Below are 17,612 nucleotides of genomic sequence, written 5' to 3' on the forward strand. Positions count from 1 at the left end.
AATGCTGCAACTTACACCTGCCACCCTTATCCTTTTGCATTGGGAAAAGCCACGGGCTCTGCCAACTGCATTAATGAAGTAACAGAGTATGGGAGCTCTGCTGCTGCAACAGGCACACAGGCAACCTCGGGCCCAGAACACACATTTCTTGTGTGCTTCTCTACTCTTCTTTATGGCACCTCAGCCTCTGAGAGAAGGTCTTTCATTCTGGGTCGTGCTCTAAGTCCATCTCTCATGGGATATACAGTGCTTCAAATGGTTTTCCTTTACTAATGCTTTTTTTTCCACTTTCCTTTTTTTTTTGTTGGTTTTTTTTCCCCCTTTCTCCATGTACTTCTATGATCTTTAAAAACAAATAATTTTTTTCCTAGCCATGAAATCTGCCCCCCCTCCTGGATCCAAGGAGCAAGAAAGCACCATGCCATGGTCCCAAGCCCCCATCTTCCCACTAGCTGTGATTGTTGCTATGCATTTCATGGTTCCACACTGGGCTACTTGTAGCTGTGTGGTGCAGAAAGCTGCCATCCAAAAAGGATCTCCCCCACCTCAGTGGAAAAATTTAAATAGCAGCATTTCTACTGTCTGAACAATTTTTCCCACAAGGCACCAGGAGGGGCTCATTTATTTGTACAAGTCACTCAAGCAATGTGGATATGCCAGCTTAAGGGACAAGACACACATTCAGCCATTCAGCTAATGCTAGAAGCATCTTTATCACAGAACTATATGGCTGCCACCTTTAAGATAACATTAAATCTCCCTTCAAGGGAAGGTTCTTCGTCCCTTGTTATTTCAAGTTGAAGTGGGTTGAGCAAACCCAGACACAAGTCAACCGAGTTGCCACTAAAAAAATAGCATGGTACATAACTTTTCAGTGAAGGGCAGACACTGTTTGGACTGAAAAGCAAATTCGCGTGACTGCCAGACAATGGCTCAAGCAGATTTAGTAAATTTAATTAATTTCTCAGTTTCAGTAGGCTACATAAAATTGCTATACAAACTGGCTATGTGCAATTAACAAAAACAGCTCCATTTCTGAAGTCTTCAGTTGTGAAGCACTTCATTGTGTCTAACTCTTTAGGTCAGAAAGACATCAGTGCTTGATTGATTAATTAGAAACAAGAAAGCAACTTAGAAAAAATGAAAATAAAACCATGTTCCATGATAATATTTATAAGTCCTATGCCTGTTCCCATAAGCCAAAGGCCTTAAGTCTTCACTAGCATCACTGGATCTTAATGCACTGCGCAGACAGCTCTGCTTCCAGTCTAATCAGCAATCATTCAAATTATGAGGTGAGCTAGGTGTCTAATTTAGCTCTGGCACAGCTCCTCTAGGTGGAGAAAGGCTGTGCCTTGAAGAACTTCATCGCAACCAGCTGAACCTACACTGTGCTGAGGCTCAGCTACCAGATTCCATCACTCCCCTGCCCTACCAAAGCACAAGGGCAGCAGAACTGAAGTGGCAAACCAGCAGGCACTCTGATGCCTGCAGCATAACCACCTTTGGCACGCACAGCAAGCTGTCAGTCTTCTGCTAAGGTAGCTCTGAATCCTCAGTAGCAATTGCTAGTTTAGCAAGTTTAATATCTGTCCTTCCAAACGATGGTATCTGGATGGAGAGCCTTATGCATTTAGCACAGCTAAATGCTCGTTGTTCAGCTGCAGCCAACCCTCAGGGCCAAGAGACAACCCACCCGTGAAGACTGCAGGTCGTCATTCTGTCTCAACAAAGCCAGACCTATTTTGTTCCTTCTGCAGAAAGGTACTTCCCACAAGTGTTTGTTTTGCAGTGCCACATTGTAATAGCGTGCAACTTAATCAATCATGTTGTTTCTAGTGATACCAAAAGCATACAGTATCTCTGAAGAAAGGGAATTGGAAAAGGCAGCATCAGCTTCTCCACTCAAGTGACAAACTTCAAGCATCCTGCTGAAATTGTGCATGTTATAAGTGCTGATGGCACAAACTCTTTAAATAACCAGGATTTGTGTGTTCAGCTCATGGCTTCCAACAGACTTCCTCAAAGGACCAGCACCATTGCACGCCTGACTGTATCACACCTCGGCTCAGCATGGGATTCTTTCACTATGCAGCTGAGTAGGGGCTCACAGACCTTGTTAAGCCAGAAGCCAACTGTATTTTTAACCTAAACCCTGCAACTTACAAGTTTTTCTTATGCAGCATGCAGGTAAAGCAGAATAAAGAAGACAAGAGCTTCCTCTAGCCTGAGGCTAGTAATACTCAGTGAAATGCCTGTTTCCCCAGTGGAGGGAAGTGACTGAGAAGATAAAGTATCATGAAAAAAAGCCAAAAAAAATGACACAGCACCATGAAGCAAAATATAGCACAAATTACCCAAACTGCCACAGTTAGGGACTCAGTTTTTCTGAAGGTAATTTTGGGAGATTCCTTCTCTGGTCCTATTGCTCCGCTTTCCTTAGCAAACTCCTGTATCCCTGTTCTCCTCAAAGGATGCCATCAGCTGGTTTCTCAGCTCTTTCAATAGACCCGTAGACTTGAAGGACACGGAGCATTTGGAGAAGAGAGAGCAGACTACTAGGAAGCAGCTGCGCTAGGACTGTTCTCCAAAAACCTGCTTTTCAGTCCCAATTAAGATTATTTATTTTAATTAGTTTATCAAGGCAAATATAGAAAGAAGCCATCTGAAAACCTCTATAATTAGGCATTATTTTAGTAGCCTTTCAAAAAAAATCCTACCTGATATAGACGAGACTTAGAAAAAACTGGTGCAAGTATGTAATCTGCTAGTAACAAGTAGCAGACTTGTTATTCACACTTTCAGACCTGAGGTAAGGAAAACATTGGTAAGGAAGATGAAGAGAAAGTTAATGAATAAGTCCTACACAGTGAAAACCAACCATACACCTCATTTCAAAGTTGTTTTGAATTTGGGTCATTTAAGTTACACACGAATTCAAAGCTGTACACTGTGACAAGCAGATTGACAGCCCAGCTCTACCATAGTCTCTAACCTATTAATTTTTTAGTTTGATTTTACAGTTGTTTTCTATTTCCTCCTTTTCTCAAAGAAAGGGATGCTTTGAGAGAGACAAAAATTTATATCAACGGACTCTTAAGTCTCCTTCATGTTTATTCAGACATAGCAGCACAGCTTATAAAAATGTTCCCAATTCACCTTCAGACAAAAGCCATGCATTATACTGAACTTTCATATGTAGTTTTGTATGTTGCACTCAGACTTGTTACCAGTCTCTAGCAGCTTGCTCTAGGTTACTAATAGCAAGTTGCTACTTAGTGTGCCATACCCCTGCTACAGGAGTCAGATTTTTGCACATGTATCCATTGCCTTTGAAATCTTCTGCTCTAACCAATACATCATGAAATTACAGTAAAGGTTGGCTTGTTTGGGGTTTTGTTTGGGGGGGATGGTGGAATAACTAATTTTGTTGGTGTCTAAACAGTTATCTAATAAAGGAAGTCAGCAATGTGATCAAAGAGTATACAGTCAGAATCCAGAATCAAATTAAGTGCAAAAGCACAAACAATTTTAGGCAGTTACACAGCCGTCTGTCAAAGTCGCAATCTAGTTTGACATGTGATGCTTCAGGCACATAATTAAGCTAAACAGCTTTCAAGACAGCTTTCGTTCTTAAAACTGAAAAAGTAGGTAGATACTAAAACTTTACCTTGTTGTTGAGCAATTATTATTAAAATAAGCCATCAGCTGTCACTGAGTATTTTTCACAGAGCAAATATTTTCAAGTATTTAAATATTTGCAAGTATTTAAACAATTGAATCATGGCAAAATTGCCCACAGGAAGCTTAAACCAAGCTATTTTGTTATTTTAAGATATTTTAAGATCAGGATTCTCTGACTCTTTAATTTGGAGATTCTGAAATGTACTATTAGATGTTCCTATAAAATTGATACGTTTTCCTGTGCATGGAGAATCCTCCATTGTTCTTGTTTGACAAGACCAGGGTTGAAGGCAGACATTGCCGAGCTAAATTTAATGGCCTAAATTTAATTATGGAGGTCCACAATCTTTGGTTTACTTGTCAATTTACATGATTATTAAAATGGAACTTATGACATTAAAAAAAAATATTGAGCATGGCAGTAAAACTCTGAATTCTGATCATAAGCCAAGTCACGGGGATAAACTTCAGGAACTTAATCCACCATAGCTGGGTGAGGAAGAGCATATTTGGTAGGAGGAACACACTTGTTTTGAGAAGATGACTTGTTCTAACCTCAGTGTGAAGGCCTGGGCAACTGTCTGGGTTTCTTTGCAGCCAAAAAGCCCCTTCTCAGTACAGCAGTGCCTGAAGACACGTGCAGACAGCCACAGGTACACCCAAAGAGAAATTCAGCAGGAGGAACTGAATTCTTAATTGAGTTTGCTCAATTTTTTACTGTTCTGGTATATTTGACAGTTATGAATTATACAAGTAAAGTGTCTGGACAAAAGACAGGAAATGCATCTTGCAGGGTCAAAAATCCAGAAAATCTCCTCAGACTTCACAACCAGAAGCCAGACTCCACGTCACAAGGCTCAAAGGTTCTTGTTCAGAGATGTTTTGAACTGGCAAATGGTAAAAAGGCAGTTTGGGTTATTATACCACTTATCTGGTTACTGACCAGTATATAAGGGTGGGTTGCTCTTTCAGTTCCCTGAAACTGTTAAACTGTCACTGAATTCCACAAACTAAAAATAACCAGAGCAGTAGTATAATAGAATAATAGTATCAGAAAACAAGATAACAGAATGAACTACATTGGCATGTAAAGATGTCTATTGATTTCCAAGTGCAATTGTTTTGATGATGTTCACAACACCTATATATACCAAGATGTTGTTCAAGCCCAAACTTTTTCCATTCTGGCTAACAATTTTTATATTTAATATCTCTGCACATAGAAAGAAACAAGTAGTCTCAGAATAAGCAAATAAAGGTATATGGCACTCAAATTTATGGAAATAGCTACGTTCTCTTTCCCCATCTGAGGCTTCTAATCATAGCTCTTCATATACATATGGAACACAATACCTATAAAAGCAGAGCTTAGATGTATAACCAGATGTACAAGCATTTTAATGGATAGCCCCATCCAATTGTTGATACACAAAAACAGATCAGACTACAATTACAAAGGTATATACAACACCAGTGTTTACCATTATAGCAGGAGATAGCATCTGAGACACCTGATTGGCTTTCAGGAACTATTTGTTGACCCATTTTTCAGGAAAATCCTTCTTCTATTCATTAAACTGTTCTTAGCTCAGAATTACACACAGGCATATTTGTAAGAGGTGCTACTCAGCTATTTAAGCTCATGAAAGCTACTTTTGCAGAGCCAGTAGAGGGAGTACAGACATCATTTTACTTATCAGCTGTGAAAAAGATACCTTGTAAGAAAGCACTAAAAGAGCTGTGCCTGCAAATCTAATGCACTTAGTTAAAGCATGCCAAGAACTTCCTCAGTCTTTCATGGACATGTATGTCAATGGGCAGTAGAGTTGGTATTTCGTTTCTGATCCTCCACCAGCTGTCACATCTTAAAAGTCTCATACCTGATGAATGGCAGGAGCAATTCTAACAGTTCCAACAGGTACCATGAGGTCTGATGCTTCAAATGCATTAAAAAAATTTTTACAAAAACCAACAACCAAAAACTCAACAACCAAAACCATCACATAGCTGCAATTCTTGTTTTTATTCCTATGGATTCCACTGACTCTCAGTTTCTGAAAAACGAAACCCTTTTGGTTGCCCATTTCTTAGAAAACAACTTCACTTGGACGACAAGGTGAAAAACTCAAGAGTTCAAGACAACCTCAAGCAAAGGAGCCCTGAAGGCACATAGCAGTGTTGGACTAGAAGGTAACAAACAGTGAGCCTTTCTGCTGATATTCACAGAGGCACACATCTCCTGGCAAATCTGGTTTTACACACAGCCTCTGAGGCAAGAGCCCTGCTGCTTTATTTAGCATTTCCATTGATCAGCCTGCTTTGGAGTTGACAATTATGACTGAACGGTGTTGACACAGTGGCGGCTGTGGAAACAGTTTTGGAAAGAGAAATGGGCTTTGAGCAGACAGATTGATAGTTTGCTGCCATCACCTCATGGAGGTGAACCCAAAACTACAGGCCAACATACCTTCCTGGCAAAAACTCCACAAACAGACACCCACGTTTTTAGTCTACAAAACTGACTGGATTTTTTTTTTTTTCTTAAATAAAATTCATATTTCTTAACTTGTTGGTATGAGGCTAAGCTCATATAAAATTCTTTCTAATCTTAAGCATTCATCAAGTAATTTTTTGGGTGGCTATTTTTAAGTTTCACTATTTAGAAGTCTGTATACAAGAAAGTCATACAAGTGCAATAAATGCCTTTGTCTTAAAGTTTCCTCTAGAAGAGCAGCAAAACACTCCTCCTCCCAAAGAAAAGATAAATTTCCATCATCTTAAACTTCACATGAACTTTAAAAAGCTTTGACAGCTTTAATCATTAGATTTTGATTACTACCTTCTGAAGAAGAATGTGCCTGTAGCTACATAATCTAGCCTTCACTTGTTTCAGGTTTTAAAAATAGAAGAACCACCCTTCAGCAAATCAGATGGCTGTTTCTTCTCCCCATCTACAAGAAAGTGGTATTCACTTCTCAGCTTCATTTTCACATGGCAGATTCACAAAATTAGTAAGTCAGAGTGGGTTGAGCTGGTTCCCATCTTACAGAGCTTACATGATATTTTATAGCTGACTAAAAAGTTTTATCATGCAACCAAGCCACCTCACAGTTTTGCTGTTGAAAGTCAGAGCTCCTGCAGTGTTCTCTATTTGTGTGCTGTGCCTGGGTGGTTCCCAGGACTCCAGCTAGGCTGCTCAATACATTTTTTGCAGAGCAACCACAGCAAGGAAAGCCATGTTTCTTCCATCACAAACATGGTGACGATCAAGTGTCAGGATGCACACCAACCACTCTGATCATACCTTACTTCCCCAAGTTATTGCAGTCTCTTGTGACAACAGTGAAGTTCCTGCAGGTACATGAAGTCTTTTACAGATAGTAAAAATGCTATTTTTTCCAGGCAGAATGGTTATCTAACCACACTCACCACACAGATAATCCAATGCCAGTGCCAACTCAAAACGTGGCACAGAACTACACTGAACCTGCTTGAGTGAAGCAAATATGAAACCACACTCGCAGGAAATACACCACAAATTCTAATTCATCCGGCAACTAGAGCCTTGCTAAGCTCCCAGCTAACTATGTTTATAGCACACTTCACATTTGAGAGGCTGACATTAGGGTTCCACTGAGCAACTTAAGACACATGATCCGTTTATATAAAGTAAGTAGGGTGTGGGGGAAAGGGCTGAAAAGCCCCTTGAAACATGAGCATCCTTCCTCTTGGTGAAGTTTCTACAGCAAATTCCACAGAATTTTATACTTTTGAATTACTACAGCTGCCTTTAAGGATCTACAGAGGCTTGCTGTTATCTCAGTTTTTAACCTGAAACCCTTCCATTTAGTACACAGCTGAACAACTACCGATCCTAGCATTAATCACTCCCCATCATTTAGTACTTCAATAATTGGCAATAGACAGCATGCAGCAGATGTAAAAGTCAGTGTTGAAATTGTGCTCTTCCCCATCACCTGTTTTAACCACCTGAACGGTCCATCTCAAGTTCTGAACCCTGTGTGCATTCCGTGGGTTAAAGCTTTACGTTCCTTCCATCATATGCAAGATTGACCTGACCAAATGGGAGCACCTGCCTCTAAGGTAGGCACTTCAGGTGCTTTTTGTAAATAGGCAATGGATAAATTCAAACATATCTATCAAAATATTATATTTAGCCACCTAGGACATGATCTAAAATCGTCACATGCATCTCATCTTTGATGCGCTTGCGTCGCTTCAGCAACAGAAGCAGCCCAGAGTGACTGGTTTCAGTTTTTTAAGACGCTTATGTAAGTGGCCAGGATTGCTCTGCCAAAGTTAAGCACAGTCGGCCGGGCTGAACTCGCATATCAAGCAGCTGCACTGCCATGTCAGAGCAAGAGGAAGGATGTGGCTTCACAGTTAGTTTAGGAATACACAGGGCTGTGCTCCTGCCAGAAGGTACAGCCCCGCGCCAGCAGCGCCGCTCACCTGACCTCAAGGTCAGGGGACAGCCCGAGATGAGAACCGGTGACAAGCAAGACAGCAGCCACACCGGCGGTTCCTCCTGAAGGTCACACGGTGACAGGGACGGCCCCTTCCAGCCAGCACAGGCCTCACCAGCTCAAGTCAATCATGGAAGCTCTTCTCCACACCCCCACGGTCATCCTGGGAAAACGACGAGCCCAGCTGCACCTTTCCTGCAGGGCCCACAGCACAGACCATCTCCAGGGTCCCTCTTCAGCCTTCCCCCACCCAGGTCAAGCAAAGCCACCTCCCTCTAATTCTCTCCACAGGACAGCCCCTCATCATCTGTCAGCAGAGGTGCAAACAAGGCACCATTCTTGGATGTGGCCTCACAAGAAGGACTGAAGACAAAACCCGCTGGTCACGCTCTTGCTCCTGTGGGCCAGTCCCTGCCAGCGCAGGAGAGCCCTGCAGCTGGCTCGGGCTCCCTGTCCTGCAGGGTGGCCAAGACCTTTCCTGCAGGCATCCTCGTCCCCATGATAGGGCACAGGTGCCAGCCAGCTTCAGCTCTCCTGTTCAACCTGACTCCAGGAATCCAGGCCATGCAGTAGCCCTACAGCCACGTCACCATTTTCAGCTTCTGCCAACTGTGACACTGAAGGGGAAAGCCTGTCAGAAGTGTCTGTACTGTGTCAGCTCAGTAATGCTCAGGACGGGCCCTGAGCAGCTCCCCATCAGGAGCTTGGCCTGTTTTACAATGGCTGCCCCAAAGTAACATGTGTCAACTTTGTCCAGTTCAAAGCATTTTGCCCAGGGTTATAGACACAACCTTATTCTCCATAAAAATTTCTCTAGCCTTAGATTTGACTGTCGATAGAAGGTAAATATAAAGCTTTGAGCCTATGCAAATTCAGCATTGCAGTTTTGGAATGAGAGGTTCATCTGTCAAGAATGTTCAACTATCTTCCCAAAAAATATGAAGTACTCCCCTTAAGCATACATCCCTTGTATTTTTCCATCTGGTAAATCAATTTCCAGTGTTAGAAGGTAGCACAACACAGCTTTGGGATGTCAGACTTCTCACAACCAAGACAAGTTTTTACAAATAATTTTGCTAATATGGTTTGAGGAGCTGCTGTCCAGTGCCTGGCAACACCAGGATCAATAAGAAAAAAAGAAAGCCACACACAAATTACTTGCTCACAAGCAAGACTTAGCATGTACCGCTGCTTTATATGCTGGCATCTAATTTTGGATGTGTGTGTTTGCACCAAAGTTCTTTCAAAAGGTTCCCATACCCTGGTATGCATTGCAGAGTGAGTGACTCTACATGAAGGATAGCTTCATTGCAAGTGCCTCCACTACCAGTAAACAACACACATACACACAAATCCAGAAAAAGAGACCGTGCCTTTCTCAAATCCCAGAGAATTTAGTCTGTTATTCCCAAATCTCTTTTAACTCACTTGAGAAATGCAGCTCTAGTTTAGGAACAAATCCTTAGATCTGCAGTCACCACCACAAGATCTACCTATTATCAAAATGCATCTGAAAGCAGACTTTGTGAAGATGTCAAGATGTCTCACTATGCAAAGCATGCTCTTTGCGGAATAAGAAAAATCACTGTCAATGTTAGCTACTTGGATTGCAGAGCAGAAGTAGGTGAACACAAACTCTAAGGATTTGTGTTATTAATAAAGCAGAAGTAAAGCAGTTGTGCTAGCAGTGGTAAAGCACCTTCCCTACTCCCTCCAGCTGTCAGTCTCAACTATGCATATTTGAAAGCCATCTGGCACAGACCCTGACAGCTAGTTTAAATCATTTCCTGTTTCATACAACCTCAACTGAGTGAGGCTGGTAGACACTGCTCTAATTTAAGCATTGATTTGCACTATGTTCCATAGGCTTCATGAAGTTCTGCACCAGCTTCGTTCCCAAGTGAAGAAAAACTGGCAGATCCAAGCAATATAAAGCAATTTGAAATGCAACATCAATACTGATAGCAGTAGCACCTGGATGGAACAGAAAAAACTCCTGCTCAATATATGTATATTGAGATCCTGATCTACTAGCTACTAGATCTAAATGACCAGAAGAGATTCAAAAACACCAAAACAGTCTAAGGGCTAAATTTTCTACCCATTTACTGTTACCTGCCACCTTTTCTACCCATTTATTGTCACTATCTACTTGGTCTTCTCTATGTAACAACATCAGAAAACAAGTCTTGGTGCTCAACACAAGCAAAATTTCTTTTACTCTACTGTAGTATCAGAAACCACCTAGGCATATAGTTCTTGTGTTTAAACCCAAATACGCTTTTATGGAACACCATTAGTTGAAAACTGGCACTCAAACCACTCTCCCATCAAAACAATAAGTTCAAGTTCTCCCACGTGAAAAGGTCAATACTCTCCAGGGAATGGTTTCACATGACTGCACCACAAGGAGGAACATTCCCAACCATCAATCCAAAGATTCGTGTTGCTTTCCTCATCTGAGCTTTACTTCTCACCTTGGAGAGACCAATTTGTGCACAAAGATTGTGTAACAAACCATCTAGTGGCCTACTTTGAGTAGATTCAAAGTGGCAGAGATGGCACAAAAGAGGGGGGAATTATTGCAGTTAGGCTAAGATGGAAACGAAAGTAGCCATGAGGTGACCTCAGCCAGCCAGTGAAACTTTGCACTCGCAGTGACAAGCCAAATAGGCAATTACAAATTATGCTCTCTCTGTCCCCAGACTCTTGGATTATGCTGACCAACCAGCAGCTTAAGAAGGCCATCATAAAAGTCTGACAAAACTTTGGAATATTAAAAAAGCATCAAACATATTAACAGAAGTGACTAACACATCTTTTGCTGGGGACTTAAAAGACATTCAAATCTCTTGAAACACCTACCATACAAAACCAAATGTTTTCCAAGCTTTTGCAGAGTCACAGTGACCACCTTCAACTTATTAGAACGCTCTACAATATTCTTTAAAAAGAGCATGCTGTAGCTACAAGGCTTTTTTATTGCTACTGGCCTAAGTTCCTTATTTCAATAAAGACCATAGCACTATGGTTTTTTCTTTCTACAGTGCAAAAACTCCACCAAACACAGCTAGTGACTCTTCCTCCTATCCCCATATGGAGTCACCAGTTGTTTTATTTAAAATCTAGACAGAAGCCAAAATACACACCACAAGCAACACATCCTTGTATTTGCAGAGACACAGGGGCAATCCTGAAAGAGCCATGCAGACAAGCCACCAGTCACTGGTCAAATAACAGGTGCAGAGAAAGTTATGTGATTTCTACATAAGGGCACATCTGTAACACTCCACCAAAGAGCACCTGGGTTTCTTTCACTGGTGTGCGTAAGGCAAAAGTGACTAAGTTCATCTTTGATTCAAAATTTTAAAATTAATATGAAAGTTTAAGTTTTAATGACAATGTAAGCAGGAAAAGAGCACACCCCTATAACTCTTGGGGCACGTCCCAGAACTTAGATAGCTGCTTAAAGCAGAGTGGGCTGAATCATCTTTCCTGCCTTGAGCTGGGGTTTGTTGCTATCAACTGTGCAGAGCATGGTACATCCTGGGCCTCCTCCGTACAGGACCAGACACTGTACACCAAGTGGTGAGAAACCAATAGTGTTGTTTTCCCTGCTGCTACCTTATCTTTCTGTGAATATAAGGGCACAAGTAAGGGTAGCAGATTACAAGTGATAGGCTTCCAGAAGTGTGTTTTAAGAACATGGTGTTTCCTGTGCTCACTGGGAATGAAGGCAACATCCAGCTCATACACAATATTAAGAAAAATGAGACATGCAAACCACTGCAGTCCACTGTAAGGAAGCCATGCAGAAAATAGTCCATAGGAAGCCATGCAGAAAATTACCTAACTCTCATCTACAAAGCAGCATCAGGTTAAGCCAGCAAAAAGCCAAGGCCACCTACCCCTAGCACTGAGACTGGTCATGCTGTAAGTGGCAGAACCAGCCAGACATAATGGCCAGCACTATGGAGGGTGACCATTATATGTCATCCTCAATATGGATCTATGCACGCTTTAACTGCACAGTGCACTTGCCAACACCAGAAAGGAGGAATATATTCTCTCTCTCAGTCCATTCCCCTTCAAAGGCAAGGCATATGTTATTTGTCTGCTTTGTAACAGCAATTACATATTATCTCTTACTGGACAAAAAAATAAGTTATATTTATTTCCAAAGCTATTTCTGATTTCTTTTTTAAATGCCTCCTACATTTTCCTTAGATTTCTTCTCCCACAAGACCTTTGAAATACCAATGGAGAAAGCCTCGTACCTACTTTGCAATTCACCAAAATTAAACTAATAACACCTCCTGCTGTCATCTGTCAGTTAGAGTAAAATTTATAAGTGGCAGCAGAAATAATTTTCATAATGTTTACTTGAATACCAATAGCTAGAACAGACAGCTCCTTCAAAGATACTGCTCATATCAAGTGAAAACTGTCATAAAAGCTAGAAATTCATTTTAATTAACAATACTTGAAAGACTAATAATTTAAAAATAAAAGACAAACTGGACAACACCATGTGTCTGTGTAGGAATTACATTCTGAGTAGGTGCAACTGTTTCAAGATGGGTTAGTCTAATATTTTGCCTGTTGATTTCATAGTACAAGTCACCTCCTGGAAATCCTCCTTCTATACTGCTCACATCTTCTGTGTGAAACTGCTGAACACGTTTTTATTTTTCACATGCATTAAGAGATGTTTGGAAGGCTTCATGAACAAAATAAAATCTAACTTTTTTATCACTCTGCTGTTCAGTTAATGAAACATGGTCTTTTCAGCAAACTGACCCTAAGTTAGGAGAACACTAACATTAGGTATTGAAAAGTGGAGGAATCCAATCTTTAAAAAGGCAAGCTATTTTGAACAAATTAGTAAATCTTAATGCTCGTGAGAAATACCCATCCTCTACACCAAGTATCATAGGTTCACTTTTTTTTCCTCAATCCAGCAACAGTATCACCTCATCTTTCCTGCCTCCCTTGTTCTTCTATCTGTTAAACTTTGCAAGAAATAAAAATGTCTTCCGAGAAAATTTAACAGGTTTGAATAAAAAAGCAAAAAAAAAACCTGCTTGAGACCATTGCACACACTCTAGAAAGCCAGTAGGCAGAGCTAATCCTAGCTTTTAGACACAATTCTGCACCTCCTAGATTTTATCTCATTTTTAATTAAAATACTCTATAGAGAAAGATCCTTATCTCCTGAACTGCAACTTTTAACAAGTCTTAATATTATTATTACTTAAGACAAGTAGAGAATACTAGAGAATACAAATTTAAGACTATTACTGCAGTTTTATTGATCCTTTTGTCATAAAGTAAGCATGCATTTCTATAACAGAGATCTCTTATAGATTCAAGCAGTCTTTATTTCTCAAAATATATTTACTTTTAAATGCCCAGGGCTAATCATAGCTGTTCGCTATTCTGCATCAAATTTGGCTAACTGAAATCTGACTTCACCTTTAAATAAAATGCAAATCCCTTTTTTCACTAGTATTATTTTCTTTTTAAAAACAGAAGAAAATATATATAAAAATAAAGAGTTCAAACACTGAAAGACATTAGTGAGGTCACATTTCAGTGGCAAAGAATGCCATTAATATTTAGTCTACCTTAATGGAAGAAATTCGAGTTAGAAGATACTTTAGGTTATCTTGTCCACCCTCATGTCAAGGGAGACTTTCTTGCTATGGCATGTTATTGATTGTTTTGCCACATTCATTTTGAACTTGCCAGTTAATAGTAAGTTCCCAGCTCTAAAATCTTAAATGTTGGTGAAGTTAATTCTTCCAAAGCATCTGTTTTGGAGGTGGCTTTAGCAGATCCAGCCTATATCTCTTCCTTCTTTCTATCATCTCATGATTACCTGCCATTTATCACATTCTTCTTTCCAAATAAATTCAAACAGCTAAAATAAAGATAATAGAAGCAATTACTAGACCTTTGTGCCTTTGCTACAGGACACTTTCAAGCCTCTGAATTTCCCTTGAAGCTTTCTACAAAACAGTTTAGTTGTTTGCGATTCTAACAGCTGACATAACTTCTCTATATTTTGTGGTCCACAAAAGAGTGACTTTCTAAATGAGACTCTTCCTTTGGACTACAGTGGATTTGAATTTGCAGGATTGCCCCCAGATTATTAGTAGAATATGTATTACACGAACGGGGATCCTTTCCTTGCACCACTGTATGTAATGCAACTTTGTGTAAGAATCTGATAAACAGTTTACTCAATGTTAATGTGAAGAAGTCTTGTTTTTGGCTTTAAATTCCTAAAAACGTTTGCTTAATATCCAAAAGTAATAGTATGTGTGCTTACAAATATTCCCTTTAAAATTAGTTTTGACTTGTATCATTTGAATGATCCTCATGGTTTCCATGTGTTTTTCTCTGGGTGGAGAGAAGTAATAATGTTGCAATTTAGCACTGACATAGGAACATTGATTGGGAAAACCTGCAAGTATCTGTACACAACACGGGATTCATTCACATTTCCTTCAGCTAAGTCAGCCTGGGTCAGTCACCATAATCATCAGTAGGAGCAGCAATAAACCGAACCACACAATGATGCTCTTCCAGACTGAAAATTTCACATTGAAGTGTATGAGTTTTTTTTCCTCACTGAATTCAGTGACCACTTTTTCCACTGACACCAAGAGTTTCCATTCATTATGCCATAAGTATTTAAGCCCTAGTACATTGGAAGCTGTTCCTGCCAGAAGAGCCAACAGTTTAAAGATACACAAGTTTACTTCTAATGGAATTCACAATTTGTGGTGTTTGGAAGAAATCCTTGAAAAGTGCCCACAAACAGCTGAAAAAAAATGGCCCTGGCTATAGCTACAGCTACCACCTTCTGAACACACAGCATCATGGACCAAGGAATTGGCAAGTTATCTAACCAACACCTTTCCAAGTACCAAAACACATTATTTTAACCCAAATTCATTAGGACCCAGGAATGTTTTAGAGATGCAGCAGCTTTCCTACAGGTGGTAGGGTAGTTTTCTGGAGGCACGCTCACTTCATTCCCCAGGAAGTCAAGATTGCCAACCACTAATGAAGAAGATATTTCACAAGTACAGTGGGCTTGGAACTTCTAAGAAGGGACATGATTTGAATAATCACCTAGCCAGTCACCTCTCAAGCATTGTGAGGTGGGATAGCAGCAAACATTCTCAGAATGATAGTTTCAGACACAGCATAAGGTACTGTCACCAGCTCCTTCTGAACAGACCTTGAGAAGAAAGCCTCAGCAACTAAATTATAAATGTACAAATGCCATATATAACAAGTATTTAAGGATTGCTGTAATGCGGATCTTAAAATTACAAGGAAAAAAAGCCCCCGAAATTTTGTTACTGTCCTCGTCACCAGCCCCTACATTTAAAAAGTCAAACGTAAAAAAGACTTTAGTGGAGTGCGGATCACGCACAGCACTACATAACCGCCTATTACAGCTGAACTAATACACTGTCCCTCAGGCTGCGAACCCGGGGACAGACTCAACCACAGCTCTCCGTTCCTAAACGCTTCCCCGGGCTCAGGCTGAGCCCCTTCCTGCCCCTGGCGAGCACCACTCGCACGGCCGCTCTAAAGGAAACGCTCCCGGAGACAACAGATCGCTTTTCATGAGATCTTCCTCTCGAAATCCTAAGTCCTTCCGACTTCATCCTTTACCGACTGACCGAGGGGCTCGGCAGAAAGCCAGGGCAGACGGCGGCGCGGACACCCACCCCACTCCTCCCCACTGCGAGCGCTGCCTCCCGCGCTCGGCACCGGCCAGCCATCCCCGGCGGAGGCTCCAGCCCGCTCCCAAACTCACGTGGTGCAACAGCCAAAGGTTACACGCACCGCCGGGACGAGGATGACACCGCCGTTAGAGGCGCTTCCCGCCGCGCAGCGGCCCCGCGCGGGGACGGGCTCACCCGCGGCGAAACGCCCGCCAGGGCTTCGCTCTCCCGGCACCCGAAGTATTGCCGCATCCCTTCCTCGTCCGCGCCGGTCGATGAGCAGCCCGGCTAGGCATCGATAAATCAAACCAGCCCGTCCGCTCCGACGGAAAGCTGCGTACGACCGAGCCGCGGCCAAAAACACAGCCCTGGGGGCGCGGCGGGCGGGCGAGGCTGCGCGGGTGCCGGGCTCCCAGCCCCCGCCGGGCGGCGAAGTGCCCGGGATGTCGGTGTCGTGCTGCCGCAGCGGACTAATCCCAGCTACTTAACCCGGCGGGCGGCAGGGGCTGAGCACCACCTTAATCCACGGCGTGAGCGCGCCCGCCCGCCAGGAGCTTGCAGGGCCGTGGCGTGCCGGCCGCGTCCAGCCGCGGGGTCCCCGACGGTGTGGCTGTACGCTCCCGCGGCGGCTCAGCCCCGCATCCGCTGCCCTCAAGGTCATGCCGTGCCCCGACTGCACGGTGGCGGCCAGGTGCACGCTCCGGTTACCTGCGGGGAGAACCGGCGAAAGCCCAGGAGCGCGGCACCCAGCCCCCTCCGGCGGCACCGGCCCCCCGAGCGAGCCCAGCAGCGGCTCGCAGCCCCGCGGCGGGAGCGGAGCAACGCTGCACCTGCCGCCACGCTGTTGCCCGCCCCGGTCGGCCAGCCGGGAGGAGAGCCGCCCCAAGCCGCCACCGCGCTTACCTCTGCGCCGTGGGGCCGACACAGCCGCCGGTCGGGGGCCAGGACGAGGCGCCCGTAAACCTGACGCCGCCCGCTCGTTCGCTCGCCGAGCGCACAAGGTCCCCGCGCTCCCCGCCCTGCCCACGGCCGGCCGGCCCCGCCGCGCCGCCCCCGCCCTGCGGCCGCGGGAGGAGGGCGGGAGAGGGGGCGGGTGGGGGGGGGTGAAGCGGCGATCGAATTGGGGAGGGAAGGAGGGGGGAGGGAAGGAGGGAGGGAGGGGGCACCGGCGCGGGGAGAGCCGGGGGAGGAGAAGGAAGGAGGGAGGGAGGGAGGGGGGCGCGGACCGCCCGCCCCGCCCCCGTCGCCTCACCGGCAGGAATCAGCGATTCGCCCTCCTCTCGGGCGCTCCCACCGTCGCCGCCGCCGCTCCCCGGGGCCCGCCCGCCTCCTTTCCCCCGCACACACCGGGCAGCGCCGAGCGCGCCGCCGAGCCCCTGCTCCGCAGAGCAGCCGCTACAGGAGCCGGGCGCCACCGGGCAGGGCGGGGCGGGGCGGGGCGGAGCGCAGCGATCCGCCCGCCTCCCGCCTCCGCCCGCCCGCCGCGGTCACTCACTTGCCCGCGCCCGCCGCCCCCTCCTCCTCTCCGGGCGCCGCGGCCGCCGGTCCCCGCTGCCTCCCTCGCCGCCTGCGGAGTGCGGGCCACGTGACGGGGCCCCTCTCTCGGGCGAGGAAGGGGGGTCTCGACGTGCGGAGTCTTCAATGGGGGAGGTGGAGGCGGGGCCCCGGTAGGCACGGCGCCCGCGGAGGCGGA

The 17,612-nt window shown here is 44.2% G+C and overlaps 1 protein-coding gene across 5 annotated transcripts in view; it reads right to left on the reverse strand.

Annotated features, from left to right (window-relative positions):
- Positions 1-17,254, reverse strand: part of ATP2B1 (ATPase plasma membrane Ca2+ transporting 1) — a 59,009-nt gene extending 41,755 nt beyond the window's left edge. For 4 of the 5 annotated variants that reach the window (XM_084205584.1, XM_084205586.1, XM_084205585.1 and 1 more), the window contains exon 1: positions 17,172-17,254. The gene's annotated coding sequence lies outside the window, so the exon portion shown is untranslated. Of the gene's footprint in view, positions 1-16,822; positions 16,907-17,171 lie in introns of those variants that run through there. The other variant, XM_084205583.1, reaches the window with a different exon arrangement.
- Between the last annotated feature and the right edge of the window lie 358 nt (positions 17,255-17,612).

The sequence above is a fragment of the Fringilla coelebs genome (genome assembly GCF_963513975.1).
Source record: "Fringilla coelebs genome assembly, chromosome: 5".
Lineage (NCBI taxonomy): Eukaryota > Metazoa > Chordata > Aves > Passeriformes > Fringillidae > Fringilla > Fringilla coelebs.